The 17,189-nt window shown below is 37.7% G+C and overlaps 1 protein-coding gene across 33 annotated transcripts in view; it reads right to left on the minus strand.

Moving 5' to 3' along the window:
* USP54 (ubiquitin specific peptidase 54) overlaps positions 1 to 17,189 on the minus strand; it is a 160,241-nt gene that overhangs the window by 102,892 nt on the left and 40,160 nt on the right. For 16 of the 33 annotated variants that reach the window (XM_057505998.1, XM_057505990.1, XM_057505994.1 and 13 more), the window contains exon 1: positions 8,555 to 9,763. The exons of 7 other annotated variants lie outside the window; for them this stretch is intronic. The gene's annotated coding sequence lies outside the window, so the exon portion shown is untranslated. Of the gene's footprint in view, positions 1 to 8,554; positions 9,787 to 17,189 lie in introns of those variants that run through there. 10 more of the 33 variants (XM_057506005.1, XM_057506000.1, XM_057506006.1 and 7 more) reach the window with 9 other exon arrangements.

Here is a 17,189-nt window from a genome sequence, read left to right on the forward strand (position 1 = left end):
CTTCTGTACAGCAAAGGACACCACCAATAGAACAGGAAGGCATCCTACAGTATGGGCGAATATATTCATAAATGACAGATCCAATAAAGGGTTGACATCCAAAATATATAAAGAGCTCACACACCTCAACAAACAAAAAGTAAATAATCCAATTAAAAAATGGGCAGAGGAGCTGAACAGACACTTCCCCAAAGAAGAAATTCAGATGGCCAACAGGCACATGAAAAGATGCTCCACATCGCTAGTCATCAGAGAAATGCAAATTAAAACCACAATGAGATATCACCTCACACCAGCAAGGATCGCCACCATCCAAAAGACAAACAACAACAAATGTTGGCGAGGTTGTGGAGAAACGAAAACCCTCCCACACTGCTGGTGGGAATGTAAATTAGTTCAATCATTGTGGAAAGCAGTATGGAGGTTCCTCAAAAAGCTCAAAATAGACATACCACTTGACCTAGGAATTCCACTTCTAAGAATTTACCCTAAAATGCAGCAGCCCAGTTTGAAAAAGACAGATGCACCCCTATGTTTATCGCAGCACTATTTACAATAGCCAAGAAATGGGTCCATCAGTAGATGAATGGATAAAGAAGATGTGGTACAAATACACAATGGAATATTTTTCAGCCATAAGTAGAAAACAAATCCTACCATTCGCAACAACATGGATGGAGCTAGAGGGTATTATGCTCAGTGAAATAAGCCAGGCGGAGAAAGACAAGTACCAAATGATTTCACTCACATGTGGAGTATAAGAACAAAGAAAAAACTGAAGGAACAAAACAGCAGCAGAATCACAGAACCCAAGAATGGACTAACAGTTACCAAAGGGAAAGGGACTGGGGAGGATGGGTGGGAAGGGAGGGCTAAGGGCGATAAAGGGGCATTACGATTAGCATGTATAATGTGGGGGGAGGCACGGGGAGGGCTGTGCAACACAGATAAGACAAGTAGTGATTCTATAGCATCTTAGTACGCTGATGGACAGTGACTGTAATGGCGGTTGTTGGGGGGGCTTGGTGAAGGGGGGAACCTAGTAAACATAATGTTCCTCGTGTAATTGTAGATTAATGATACCAAAAAAAAAAGAATTATATTAGTAAGCATTCTGTGGTAGCCAAAGGAATATAAAATAAAAATAGGATATGAACAGTGATTTTTCAATTATTGAAAGTGTAAATTTATAGCTCTCCTTTTAACTTCTTAACCTGAATCTTCTAAATAAAACCTCATATGTACAAATATACATATACATCTATATACTTCTCCCTGATTAGTGACTAATAGACGATTCAAGTACTAACAGTTTGAAATTCCCTCATTTATAACTACAGAATCTTAGAATGGAAACTGTAGAAAGCATACAGTTAAGTTCTGACCTAATACAGGAATGCTCCTTAGAATCGTTTCCATAAGTGATCACCCAGCCTCTGCCAGAATGTTCAAGAACAGAGAACACATTATCCTATAAGGCAGTACATTTTAATTTCCACCCGTTCTCAGTTCAATCTCTGATCCAAAGCAGAGATCATCTACTCTTTCCTCTTTACATAACCCTTTCAAATATGTAAGACAAAACTCATGTGTCCCCTTAATCACCTGTTCTCAGGCTAAATGTTCTAGTACACCTATGATTCAACATGGTACACTTTATTCATGCCCTTGTGTAATCCCCACTCTTTGAGTATGGACTGAACCTGGAGACCTTCTAATGAACAGAATACCGTAAAGGTGATGGGATGTCATTTCCAAGATTAGGTTACAAACTCTAGCTTCTATCTTCTTCACTGCCATGGAAGCCAGTTAACATGTTGTAAAGTGCTCTACAGAGAATCCCATAGACAAGGAACTCTAGTCAACAAACCAGGAAGTAACTAAGTCCCTTAGTCAATCAACTTACGAGAAACTGAATCCTGCTAATTATCACATGAGAGAATTTGGAAGCAGATACTCCCACTGTAGAGTCTTCAGATGAAACCAAAGCTCCAGCTAACAACTTGATTGCAGCCTATGAAAGATATACCCTGACTCTTGACCCAAAGAAACTGTGTGATAAAAAATAGCTTTGAGTAGCTAAAATGTAAGGTAATTTGTTATGCCGCAATAGATAACTAATATATCAAGCAATTTCACTTCTTATCTTAGCCTAGAAAAATTTTTACGTTTTTATTAAATAGAGAAAAAATAAAAACAAAAACAATTAAAATGTTCATCAAAGGGGAATGAATGGATAAATACAATGTGATATAGTCTTAAGATTTATTGCTATGCATCACTTTAAAATACATGAAATAGATATTTGTATTTCAACATCAGATCTCAACATAATACTAAGAAAGTTGCAGTATTACCCCTGACATTCCATTCATGTAAAAATTTTAAAGCACTATGTATTAATTGTAGATACATTTTATATGCATATAAAATTATAAGAAATGGATTGCATTTCTGTTTAAATGTATAGATTAAACACACACATCTATCTACTTCCTTTTAAATTAAATCTCCACTAAAAATAAGAGTAAAGGAATACAACAGATAAAAAACCATAAGGACAAAGAAACTGGGAAAGTAAATGACTACAGGGGTAGAATTTACACAGAATTTTGTAAACTGGAAAGCACATAAATGTGTGGTAATTGATTAATACACTAGAGAAAGAACTGGAGGGTAAATGTTAACCAGAAGCATATGTACTCCCACTACCCAACTTAGAAAAGACTCAGGAATTGGAACCTTTTGCAGGTGGGAATGTGAGGTGGGACTTAAAAATGGAAGTGCAATTTAAATATGTGTTTAAGAAGTAGATGCTTCAGCTTCTCTCTTTCAAAAGGATGTGGTCAATCAAGCAAATCACCTCCAGCCCTGCTTGAAGTTCTTGAAGACTGTAGGCTTATTTCCTGAAGAGAGTGAGCCAGAGAGGGTGTGATTCAGGGATACCAGGCATGACCAAACTGGGTGAGATGCCTTATTAAAAACAGGGAAACTTTCTCAAAAAACTAAAAATAGAAATACCATTTGACCCAGTAATTCCACTTGTAGGAATTTGCCCAAAGAAAACAAGATCCCTGATTCAAAAAGACATATGCACCCCTATGTTTATTGCTGCAGTATTTACAATAGCCAAGATATGGAAGCAACCTAAATGTCCATCAGTAGATGAATGGATAAAGAATATGTGGTACATATACACAATGGAATTTTATTCAGCCATAAAAAGAAAACTTCTGCCATTTGCAACAACATGGATGGATCTAGAGGGTATTAGGCTCAGTGAAATAAGGCAGAGAAAGACAAATATCAAATGATTTCACTCATTTGTGGAGTATAAAAACAATGTGAAATAGAAGGAACAAAAAAAGCAGTATTCAGACAGTGAGAAGGGACTAGTGGTTACCAAAGGAAGGTTTGGGGAGGGTGGGTGGGAAGGGAGAAAGGGATTAAGGTGCACTATAAATCACAATCACAATATAGGTGGGTCACTGGGACAGTAGTCCAGCATGGAGAATACAATTAATGACTCTATAACATCTTACCACATTGATAGACAGTGACCGCAGTGGAGGGGATGAGGTCTTGATAATATGGGTCAATGTTAAAGTACTGTTTTGTGAATGTGAAACCATCATTAAGATTGTATATCAATGATACTTTAATAAAAATAAATAAACAAACCAATTAAAAATGGGAAATTGAGTTGAGCAGGTTCTTCACCAAAGAACAAATTCAGATGACAAATAAGGAAAAAAAGGGAAACTTTCAGTTTAACAAAAATTTTAAAAGCATGAGGAGATTAAGTGAAAATCTATATATCAAATGGGGAGATCCCCATTCCCTCTTCTCCCTCTCAGCACCAAATTACGGTAGTCAGACTCTATACTCCCCAAGCAAGAAATTGGAGGATTTCCATCTGGAAATGACCAGCCTAAAAGAACACCTGTAAATACTGACAGCTTATGATACCTCAAAGAGAAAAAAAAAGCTTAAAGGAAAAAGACTATCCAGGGAATACAACTTAATCTAAAATGTATTTCTCAGAGAAGTAAGATTTTGCATCTATCAAATAAGAATTCTTATACAAAATTCAGTAAAATGTTTGAAAGACAAATTTAAGGAAATCTCCCAAAAAGTAAAATAAAAAGACATAAATAGCAGAAAAAAAGGCCCATGTGAGACTCAGGATTCCTATGTAAGAAAGCTAGAAAGCCCAATATGTATTTGCTAAAAAAACTAGGAATCATTTAATTTTCTATTATAACCCCTTTCTGCTTACTTCTCAAGGATATTTTGCTCATTTGCTTAGATTCAAGCTCAAACACGAATCTTCTTAGGAGCAGCCACATCTTTCTTTCTTTGTCCCTAGAGCATGGGAAGTAAAAATTACACTCAGCCCAGCATGCAAGCACTATCTTCCTAGCAATGCTAGCATAAGGGAGTTCCAGGGTCTGTGAGGATGATAGGTGAGCAGTCGCCTTCCACTTATGGGGCTAAAAGAATCCAAGAGGAAAGATTCTAAAAAAATATAGAGAATATCCCAGATTACAAGACCATTAAGTTTTCAATTTTAAAGGAACCACAAAATCCCCAGCTTTAAAATTCCACATTAAGGCACAAATACTAAACTGCAGAAAAATTAGGGATGAAGAAAAAATTCTGTTAAGTTTCTAGAAGGTGGGGGGAACGTAACATACAAAGGAAAGGAAATCAGAATGGCATAAGGTTGCACAACAACGTACATGTACTTAATGCCATAAAACTATATACATTTAAAAATGGCTAAAATGCTATACTTTGTTATGTTTTGGGTAAAACTGCAATATTTCCAGAATCTCTCACCTGTCCTTAGTACATCTCCATATCAAAAGGTGTTCCCAAGGGGTGGAGAGAAGCAGTCCATCTCCTTTTGAATAGGTAATTACAAGGGGGAGCAAGGGCATATCTGGACCAGAGAGGTTGGGTGGGGCTCCCCTTTTGCAGTGAGGTTGTGAGAGACATGGGCAAGCACAAGTAGACCACTGCTTGTAGGGAATAAACGAGTTTCTCCCACTTTATTTCTCCCTTTCACTGATTTCAATTCCAAAGGTATTTTGCCCCAGGCTGGGAAAATATTTTCCTCCCAGAGTTACATATGTATAGTTAACCAAAAAAAAATTTTTTTGAAAGAATGATGGATCACTTCAGTGGTCAGATCCCAACTCCTTGATAAAAATCAGTCCATATGAAAACACTACATTTTCTGTAGTATTCTGAATGAAATGTATGCATTGCAAATGCCACCCAGTTTGTTTTATTAGAAATTACAGTTTTACTTATTTTTGTTAATAAATTACCATTTGTTCTTATAAAAATAAAATACCAAGAATCATATCAGACTTTTCATCTATAGCCCAAGAAGCAAAAACATAGAAATATCTTTAAAATCGAAAGAATGATTTCCAACATGTAATTCTATTCACCAATACAGTATTAACTTGGAGGATAGAATAAAAACATTTTCATATATATGAAGGTTTCAAAATTTTTAACTCCTATAATGTTAATTCTCAGGAAGTTTCTAGAGGATGTGTTTCATAAAAATGAGGGAGTAAACCAAGAAAGAAAATGACATGTAGTTCAGGAAGCAGAATTGCCAGGATGAAAGTAAAAGGAAATCCCAAAGTGACAGATAAAGAGCAGGCCTAGCTAACAACCTAAATTAGAGCAGAATGTAGAACAATATATAAGGTAGGTCTCTAAGAAGAAAAATTATCTACCAGATTTGAATGAATGCACCAGAGTTTCATGGTCCCAGCTAAGAGTCTGAGAATTACTTCATGACAGAACTTTAAAAACTGAGCAAATGAAAAAAGCAAGGCCATTATGCCTAAGGAAAAAATATATATAAGAAAATAATTATAAGGATTGTATATTTTATGTAGGTCATGTTCAATATTTGTATAATATAAACAACAATGATTTAAACTCCAAAAGTATATATATATTGAGAATGATTTAAACTCCAAAAGTATATATATTGAGAATTTAAGGCCGAAGACATACATGCATTTAAAAGAGCCAAATCCTCAAAAATAAAAAATTATTATTTTACTAATTTTTAAAAGCATGTGATATAATTATGCTATTAGAAATATTCAAGACAGATTAATATGGTTGCATCTGGAGGTAAGATAACTGCTATTTTTTCTTTTTTTCTTCTAAGCACATAATAGTAAAAAATTATAAACCATGTACATGTATTACTTTGATAAAAATAAAAGAGTTTGTTGTAAAGCAGAAGGGGCTTTAGCTTTATTTGTAATGTCTTATTATAAAAAATGTTTTTATGATTTCTCAAGGAGAGATGAAGAAAAACAGGTGTAAAGAGTGGTAATTCTGAGTGACAATAATATAGATATTTGTTATAGTTTGCAGTTTTAAAATTTCCCAATACTCCCCTCCCCAAATCCCAACAATTTCCTGTATAAATGGTTTGCAGGCCATTTATGGTTCTGTCTGCCTTCCTTGGAATGCTCTCAACTTTGTCAGTGTCCATTTAAACCAATATGCAAAATGTGTTTCCAACCTAGTACAAAAATATATTGGAACCAATACTTTTGTGACCTAGATAAACTCTTTGTAATATAGCTGATGGCACTTTTACTAGCAACATTGCATAGGCAATTCCTGCTACATTAGTGATTAACCAAAATTCCCAGATATTTTTCACCTGAATTGCTGCCCAATCAGACCTTCTTCATCCTGCTCTTGTGCATTTGAGGTTCTGAATTTAAACACAGAGCTTATCCCTGTTAAATTTAATTTGTTTGGGCCCATGTTTTCATCCTATGAATATAATTTTTAAGGCTTTATTCACCAACGGTCATATTAACTACTTCTGCAGCTTTGTAACACTTGCATATCTGATCAACATGTTTTTAATTTTTTTAACTCTAGCCAAGGTCCAAAATAATCCACCAGAGACTTCCCTGGTGAAATCAAGAGTGTACGTGTGTAGAGTTATTCAGTCTTCCACACATTCACTTAATTAATCAACCAAACCATATTTTACTACATGTCAGCCACAAATGTATCATGAAAGACTGAAACTGCAGGATTATGACTTAACTAGAACAATCGGCTGATCAACTAACCTCATAATTCTACACAAAAATAGAAGTAAAAGAATTCAAGAGTAGAAATAGAAGTAATTTCTTATGATAAATCAACCCGTACTGTTTAATACTCTATCATCTATTTAGTCATTTATAATTGAATTTTCCCAGGATTTAACATCAATTTTACAGGTCTGCAGTTTTCTGACTACTTTTCTCTTTTTAAATATCAGAACATTTGTCTCTCTCTGGTTTTTATCATTTCTCAAGTTAATCCTTGAGAGTCTGGGAATGATTTTATGACAGAACTTTAAGAACTGAGCAAATGAAAAAAGCAAGGCCATTATGCCAACAGTAGTTCTGAGATCATGAGCCAGGTAATCCAGCACTCTGAAATTCAACTGAGCCTTAAGACTTAAATTCATTTAAAAATGTTCATTCTTAATATCCTGGAATAGTTTCTAGTTTACCATTTGCTATATACTTTCTAGTTTGGAAACTACTGTCCTTACTGCTCATAACAATCTATACAGAACTTACTTTTTGAAAGACCTTTTACAATTCTTCAAAAATCTTATAAACAGGCTAGATAGAAATTAATATACCATTATCTCATTTTGTACATAAGGAAGCTGAAGCACAGAGAAAATTATTTGCTCAAGGTCAAACGAACCAAAATCTCCTACTGCAATCTCAGGCTCTTTTCATAAGGTCAAATTACTTAAGATTGTATATAAAATTTCTTGCTGAAAAACTGATTTTTCGATTAGTGGTTGACAAGGGTTAAGGAAGGCAAAGGGTGCGAAGGAAGTGGGTGTAGGTATTAAAGGTCAATATGATGGATACTATGCTGATGAAAATATTCTATACCTTTACTGTATCAATGTCAGTATCCTGGTTATATTGCACTACAGTTTTGGAACACATTACCATTGAGAGAAACAGGGTACAGAGTATATCAGATCTCTCTAACTATGAATCTGGAATTATCTCAAAATAAAAAGTTTAATGAAAAATAATAAATAATTGATCTTTCTTACTTAAACCAATTTCATTTTAAAGAGCCTTACTTAAAGAACAGTTTAAGTAAATTAAAACAAAACAAAATAAAAGAGAATCATACATAGGGCTCTGAAAGCCAGCACTGTACTTTACAAGTCAAATCTTATCAACCAAAGCACAAAAAAGCCATAAAGATCCTTGGAGCCTCCAGATTCTTATTTCCCAAAGCAGCAAAGCCTAGAAAGACAGTGTAGGAGACCAATTACTAAGTCACCTCAAAAAGAATAATTGGAATGAAGTTAGAACCACCAAAGCTTTCCTCAACCCACCATACATTTTACTGCAATCCTCAACTTAGAGAATGACTGAGTGTGCATGTGTGTCACCTTCAACCTGATACTCAGAACCGCACATTTCAAGAGTCCCAAAATTGCTTCTATTTTTTTGCTACTCACAAAGTGCCTGAAGCTTCAACCATTTCCTGCTTCTCCCAGCTGCAGGACTTGGAACCAGGAAAACCTGCACTCAGCGTCTAGAGCAGGTCTGGCTAGAAGGATGAGCTCATCTCTTCAGATGTGCACCTGATCCTCAGGCAGCTGCTCCTCCTCCAGCAAGCAGGTCTTTGTATGTTTAAAGTGACACCCACAACCTGTGCAACCAGTTGGCCAGAGTCAGAACAAGTCCTTCCCTACACACACTTAGTGCCATAGAATCGTTTCCTGCTCTAGCCACTCCACACAGCCACAAAGTTCAGGAGGCAGTGGTGGCGGCAGTGGTCACTGCTGCTCCAGTCATGGCCTCACTAGAGAAGGATTTCATTTTCAGCTATAATGAGGTCAGATCTTTCACCACTACCCTGAGAACATTGTACTGTTGGTTTCAACAGGTTCTTACCCAGTGTCAGACCTTACTTTTCTAAGAACTTGCAATTAATTTTCTTAAACCAGGAATGTAATGCTTCGACATACCTTTTAATTCTGTTTGTACTGTCTACATGTCTCAATTAACCAAGGCAGCTAAACGCACTATATGCAGTTAGAGCTAAATGCTCCAAATTAAGCTTGCTGCTCAGTTTCATTACTTCTAAGAAAACATTTACTCTACCATAGCTGTCTATTTATTTTGGTAAGGCACATAACAATCCTAACCCAACAGATATGTAGATTTCATTTCAAAATGATATAAATTGGTACTGAATATCTTCAATCAGAAGTACCTGAGTACCAAGCAGTCATTCAACAAATATTTCTGTGCACCTATTATGTACAACTATTTCTGATAGAGTGCAGGACTCTGGGCATTGAACTAAAAAAAAACAAAAAACAAAAAAACTAAGAAATAACCCTTCCCACCTTAGCCTTCCATAGGACCTCTGTAGTATTTTTACTCCTACCATAATAAGCTGCTAATACACTAACAGGCTGATGAAAGAGTATAAACTAGTCAGACAAACATCAAATTCATTAGTGGTTACCTTTGAGAGATGGCAAGGAACTTGGCACTCAATAAAGGGGTACTCAGGGGACTTCAACTAATTTAGTAATGTTTAATTTGATGGACTGTGGATACAAGGATACTTATATTATTATTCTTTTTAAATGTTTTAAATAATAAATACATTTTTAAAAACAAAGATAACTTCTGTGATTCAAAGGACACAGTCAACAGAGTAAAAGGCAACCCACAGAATGTGAGAAAACATCTGCAAGTCATTTATCTTCTAAGGACTTAGTATCTAGAATATGTAAAGAACTGCTACAAGTTAACTACAACCAATGTAAAAGTACACAAAGGACTTGAATAGGCATTTTTCCAAAGAAGATATACAAATGGCCAATAAACATATGCAAGTATGTTCAACATCACAAATCATTAGGGAAATGCAAAACAAAACAAGATACCATCTCACACCCATTAGGATGGCTACTATTAGAAAAACAGAAAATAACAATTGTTGATAAGAATGTGGAGAAATTAGAACCCTTGTACACTTTTTGTGGAAATATAAAATGGTACAGCTTTAAGGAAAATAGTATGGTAATTCCTTAAAAAATTAAAAATAGAATTGCAATATGATCCAGCAATTCCATTTCTGGGTATACATCCAAAAGAACTGGAATCAGGGTCTCAAAGAAATCATTGTACACCCATGTTCATAGCAGCATTATTCACAATAGCCCAAAGATGGAAGCAACTCATGTGAATGGATATGCAAAATATGGTATATACATATAATGGAATATTATTAAACCTTAAAAAGGAAGGAAATTCTGACACATGCTACAACATGGATGAACCTTCAGGACATTATTCTAAGTGTAATATAGCCATGCACAAAAGGACAAGTATTCAATAATTCCATTTTTACCTGGTACCCAGAAGAGTCAAATTCAGAGACAGAAAGTAGAATGGAAGTTGCCAGGGACTAGGGAGAGAGAGTAAAGGAGGAATGCGGAGTTGTTTAATGGGTATAGAATTCTAGTTTTGTAAGATGAAAAGAGTTGTGGAGATTGGTTGCATAACAATGTGAATGTATTTAAAACTAATGAATTATACACTTAAAAATGGTTAAGGTATCAGCTATACTTCAATTTAAAAAATGACATTGCAATAAAAAATGGTTAAGGTGGTGAATTTTATATTGTGTATTTTGCCACAATTTTTTAAAAAAACAACGAACTAATCAAAATAGGTCTTAGGCTGATGAAAGGTACTGAGTAAGAAAAATTCTAAATCCAAATTCAGTCAGCTGCTTTTCTCCTCTTTTAAAAATCAATTCAATATGTGGTGGAGACTTGATGATGGGGGCAGTCTAGTAATCATAATGTTGCTCATGTAATTGTAGATTAATGATACCAAAATAACAAAAAATAAAAAATGAAAAATAAAATCTATTCAAGCTTTATTGGTGATTTTGTTGAAAAAACTGATGTGCCATTGGCATTAGACAAATTCATTACTCTAATCAGTCTCATACAACTGAAGAACCCAATATATTTGGGGCAGCTAATGTACTCCTAGAGAATGAAGTAGAAAAGTATCATCACTAAAGTTTGCTGAAAAAGAGACTTGCCTAAAGAACATACTCCCCCCCACTAAATACTGAGGGTGGTAGCTTATAAATAAGTTACTCATCATATTTTACACAAAGTTTGAAATCTGCATTGAACTGTCTTAGCCCCATTCCTGATTCAAAAAGGGTGAAGATAAGAAAACTATAATTTAAAAATTAAGATATAATCCTTCAGAGGAAGATAAGTGCTTCACTAGGTTGTTGAAATGGTTAAATGAGTTACTGCATGTAAAGCATTGAGCTAATGGTTAGCACATGGTATTACTCAACAAAAGTTACTCAAACTTTCTCCATCTTCTAATGTCCCTATTTTTTCCCTTAAACCAACATAACCAAAATTAGTTTTATAAGATAAACATGGATATTTAAAATAACTTTATAAACTTCCAGAATGATCTTATAATTAGTATCATTTAATACTTAAAATAGTTTAACGATGGAGAAAAAATGAAAGTTTGAGTGTCTACTATATGATACCTACTGTGCTAAAAATCTATTCGTTCACTTAATTTGTTTAGGCAGCTTGTTATTATCCTGATTTCACAGAAAAGAGAACTGGGGTTCAGAAATATTTAGTAATTTTCCCAACTTCCCAGAGTAGTATTAAATGGAAGGACTGATATTTAAATTCTGTCTGGCTCCAAAGCTCATACTCTTCTCACTGCAACTATCTTAAACCCTTTGAGAGAGACTTTCTCATTCTCCTGTTTAATTATTCATTCATTCACTCCTTCCTTCAATCAAACAATTCAATGGTGCCTGGCACACTATACTAACACGATGATATAAAGATGATTAAAACAGCCTCTGAGCTCTCATAGCCTACAGGGTGTGTGTCTGGGAAGGAGTGGAATAGAGGAACACAAATCAAGAGCAATACAATTGAGTTAAGAGCTCAATAACATCAGTATAAGCCGAATTCCACTGAAAAAATGGAAGGTAACTACTAGTGTGAAGGAATCTGGAAAGGCATTGCATAAGAAGTACCACTTCAGCTGAAATTTTTTAAATATGTGGTTACAACTTGAGAAAAACCATCTACACAGAAAACCACCTTCCCCGTAAGGTTGGGAACAAAGAAAAGATGTTTGCTTTTACAACCCTTATTCAACACAGTATTGGAAATGCAAGGCACTGTAATAAGGCAAGAAAGAGAAATAAAAGGCATACAGATTGGAAAGAGAGAAATAAAAGTATTTCTCCTTGCAAATGAGATAATTGGGTACATAGAAAATCCCAAGGAATCTTCAAAAAAAAAATCCTAGAAATAGTTAACAACAAGGTCACAGGATATAAGATCAACACAAAATATTAATCACATCTCTCTATACTAAAAATAAAAATGCAGAAACCAAAATTAAAAACACATTCGCATCTACAACCGCTCCAAAGAAAATTGAATACTTAAGTATATACTTGTCAAATCATGTCGAGGCTAAAAATTATGAAATGCTGATGTAAGAAATCTAAGAAAACGTAAATAAACAAGAAGGCTTGTTCTTAGATTTGAAGACAACATGATAAAAATGTCAATTCTTCCCAAATTGATCTATAGGTTTAATGCAATTCCTACCAAAATTCCAGCAAAGCTTTTTGTAGATATAGACAAGCTTATTTTAAAATTTATAGGGAAAGATACAGACTCTAGAAGTGCTGAAACAATCTTGGCAAAGAATAAGTACGAGGAATTATTCTATCCAAAATTAAAGATTATAACATAGCTACAATAATCAAAACAGTGTGATATTGGAAGAGGGATAGACATAGAGATTAATGGAACAGAATAGAAAAATGAAAATCAGACCCGCATACCCATACAAACATTCCTGACTTTTGACAAAAGTCAAAAGCAATGCAATCTAGAGTTAGGCAAAGAGTTCTTATACTTGACAGCAAAATCATGATTCATAAAGGAAAAACCAATGAATTGGACCTCACCAAAATTAAACACTTTTCTTCTATGAAAGCCAGGTGAAAGGAATGAAAAGACAAGCTATAGACCAGAAGAAAATATTCGCAGACCACATACTCAACAAAGGACTAATACCTAGAATATATAAAGATCTCTCAAAACTCAAAGTAAAAAATCAGACAACCCAATTACAAAATGGGCAGAAGACATGAAGAGACCTTTCAACAAAAAGAATATATAAATGGCAAATAGCACATAAAAAGATGTTCAACATTACTAACCATTACAGAAATGCAAATCAAAACTACAATGCAATAATATCACTATACACCTATCAGAAAGGCTAAAATAAAAAGTAGTGATAGAGATTCTCAAGATGGCGGAGTGAGTAGGGTGGCTGAAATCTCCTCCCCAAACCATAAATATTTTGAAAATACAGCAAATACAACTATTCCTAAAAGAGAGCCCAGAAGATACAGTACACCAGCCAGGCTATATCTACATCTGCGAGAACGCAGCATCTCATGAAAAGGATAAGATACAAAGCCATGACCCAGCAGGACCTGAGCACTCCCCCAACCCCAGCTTATGGGTGGGGGGAGAAGAATTGGAGTGGGGAGGGAGTGGAAGCACAGGACTACTAAATAACCAGCCCTAGTAATCTGCACCAGGAGTACAGACACATATTGCATGCTGTACTGTTTATTAGAGAAATAGAAAAGTAAAATCCGAGACTAAGACTGTGAACAGGTCTCCAAAGCCGGCAGCCCTGGGACAAAAGAAAAGCAGGCACTTTAAAAGTCTTAAAGGGACAAGGATTTAACAACAGGTGGACAAGATCATCCTGGCACACTGAGCACAGCAGACTAGGAACTTTAAGGAACTTCAGGTGCCCTAACCCCCTGGGTGGCAATGCAGTTCCAAAGCCCCTCACAGCAATGAGCAGCCTACCGTTCATTCCCTCCTGCTGGCACTGCAGGCAAACTGGCTGACCCACCATTGCTGCAGAGCAGCCGGGGAGCAGCCCTACCCACAGCAACCACGGAGACTTCTCACAGCACGCAGCTAACCGGGCAAGGCCCAGAGGCTGCCCACTGTGTGCAGCTGCCCGGCACAGACAGCGGAGAGACAGGGAAGAGCCCAGAAGGCACAAAGGGGCTTTACTGTCATGGCAAACACATGCTGCTCACCTGCAACTCCAGTCAGTGCCTGAGGCCATCCCGAGGGCTGCCTGCCCACAGCAGCTCAGGGAATCAACCCAGAGGCTGCCTCCTGCACTTAGTTAACTGGCACAGGCAGAAGAAGCCTGCGCAAAGTAGAGAAGGCATGCAGGGCTGCCATTCTCACAGGAGAACACATGCTGCTCACCTGCAACCCTCACCAATGCCCTAGGCCATCCCGAGAGCCAACCTGCCCACAGCAGCTCAGTGGATTAACCCAGAGACTGCTCCCTGTGTGCGGTTAAATGGCATATGCACCAGACACCGGCAAGGCAACCAGCAAGTAGGAAGGGACTTTGTTCTCAAAGCTGACACACGTGCCACTCGCAGGCAATCCCTTCTATTGCCATGTAAAAGCAGAAGAAACTGGTTCAGTACAAAATCACTCAAAAACCAGAGAGAGGGCCTGGTAAGACTGAAATCACTAATCTTCCTGAAAGAGAATTCAAAATAAATGTCATAACCATGCTGATGGACCTGCAGAGAAATAGACAAGAGCTAAGGGAAGAATACAAGAGGGAGATAACAGAAATGAAACAAACAATGGAAGGATTTAAGAGCAGACCAGATTGGGGGAAGACGTCTGCTAATGGAATAGAAATCAGAGAACAGGAATACAGAAAAGCTGAAGCAGAGAGAGATAAAAGGATCTCTAGGAATGAAAGAATATTAAGAGAACTTTGTGACCAATCCAAATGGAACAATATTCGCATTATAGGGGTACCAGAAGCAGAGGGAGAAAAACGAATAGACAGTGTCTTTGAAGAAATAATTGCTGAAAACTTCCCCAATCTGGGGAAGGAAATAGTCTCTCAGAACATGGAAGTCCACAGATCTTCCAAAATAAGGGATCCAAGGAGGACAACACTAAGACATATAATAATTAAAATGGCAAAGATCAAAGACATGAACAGAGAATTAAAAGTAGCCAGAGAGAAAAAAAGATCACTTGCAAAGGAGAACCCATCAGCTATCATCATCAGACTTTTCAACAGAAATCTTATAGGCCAGAAGAGAATGGCCTGATACATTCAATGCAATGAAAAAGAAGGGCCTTGAACCTAGAATACTGTATCCAGCATGATTATCATTTAAATTTGAAGGAGGAATTAAACAATTCCCAGATAAGCAAAAGTTAAGGGAATTTACCTCCCAAAATCCACCTCTACAGTGTATTTTAAAGGGACTGCTCTAGATGGAAGTACACCTAAGGCTAAACAGATGTCATCAGACAAAATAAAATCACAGCAAAGAAAGCAGACCAACCAAATAATAACTAAAGGCAAAATAAAATCAGTTATCCACAAAAATCAGTCAAGGGAAACACAAAGAGTACAGAATAAAACACCTAACACATAAAAAGTGGAGGAGGAAGAAAAAGGGAGAGAAATAAAGAATCATCAGACTTTCCTTATAATAGCGTAATAAGTGAGTTAAAGTCAGATAGTTAGGGATCATGGGAAGATGGCAGCATGAGTAATTCAGAAGAAATCTCCTCCCCAAAACATATATATTTATGAAAATACAATAAATACAACTATTCCTAAAAGAGACACCAGTGGATGCAGTACAACAGCCAGGATACATCTACATCTGTGAGAACTCAACATGACACGAAGGGGGTAAGATACAACCCGTGGCCAGGTGGGACCTGAACGCTCCCCCACCCCAGAACCCGGCAGGAAGAAAGGAGTCAGAATGGGGAGGGAGAGAAAGCCCAGGACTCCTAAACAACCAGCCCTAGAAATCCATACCCGGAGTGCAGACACAAAGTGCACGGGGTGCTGGATATTAGTGAAACGGAAAAGCAAAACCTGTGGGCAGGTCCCCGCTACCAGAGCCCCTGAGACAAAAGAAAAGTGAGTGCTTTCGGCAAGTCTTAAAGAGACAGGGACCCCATGGCTGGACAAAGTCATCCCAGCACAGATAGCCAGCAGCTGGGAATCCTGGAGAACCTTAGGTGCCCTAAACCCCAGGAGGCAGCACAGCTCTGAAGCCCCTCAAGGCACTAAGCAGCCTGCCAGTTGTTCCTCCAACTGGCGCGAATCCCGACACACCGGCCCAGTAGCGGGAGAGTGGCAGCATGGGTTGGGGGCGACAGCACCAGAAGGGAAAGGGAGCACCAGAAGGGAAAGGGATTGCATGCGCCAACGGTGCCAGAGGGGAACAGGACAGGCTTGTGCGAGCCCGCAGCGGCGGTGACCAAACAGCCCAGGTGAGGCTCGCGCGCACAGGCAGCAGTGGAGCCAGAGGAGCCTGGTAGAGGCCCGAGTGAGAGAGCCTCGTGCGCACCTGCAGCGGAGCCAGAGGGAGCAGGCACGCTCCCAGAAGCCGACCGGAATTGCAGCCCAACACAGAGCCGCCCGGGCCATACACAAAGGCCGCTGCTGGCACACAGCTGCCCAGCTGGGGCACCGCTATCATGGAGGAGCACACCTGGCGTGCCTGCCACTCCCGCAGGACTCCATGCTGCTCAGACAAAGACCCCACCCACAGCAGCTTAGGGGACTAACCTGGTGGCTGCTACAGGAGTGCAGATAACTGACACAGGCAGAAGAGAATGGCAAAGCATCCAGCAAGCAGAAAAGGACTTTCTTCTCCCAGCTGACACACCCGCAACCTGCCTACAGCCACCGCTATCACCATGAAAAGGCAAAAAATCTTAATCCAATCCAAGATAGTTCAGACAACACCTGAGAGAGGATCTGCAGAGACAGACTGAACCAGTCCCCCTGAAAGAGAATTCAAAATAAAAATCATAAACATGCTGACAGAGCTGCAGAGAAATATGCAAGAGCTAAGGGATGAAGTCCAGAGGGAGATTACAGACGTGAAACAAACTCTGGAAGGATTTATAAGCAGAATGGATAAGATGCAAGAGGCCA

The sequence above is a fragment of the Manis pentadactyla genome, chromosome 8 (assembly GCF_030020395.1).
Source record: "Manis pentadactyla isolate mManPen7 chromosome 8, mManPen7.hap1, whole genome shotgun sequence".
In the NCBI taxonomy this organism is placed as follows: domain Eukaryota; kingdom Metazoa; phylum Chordata; class Mammalia; order Pholidota; family Manidae; genus Manis; species Manis pentadactyla.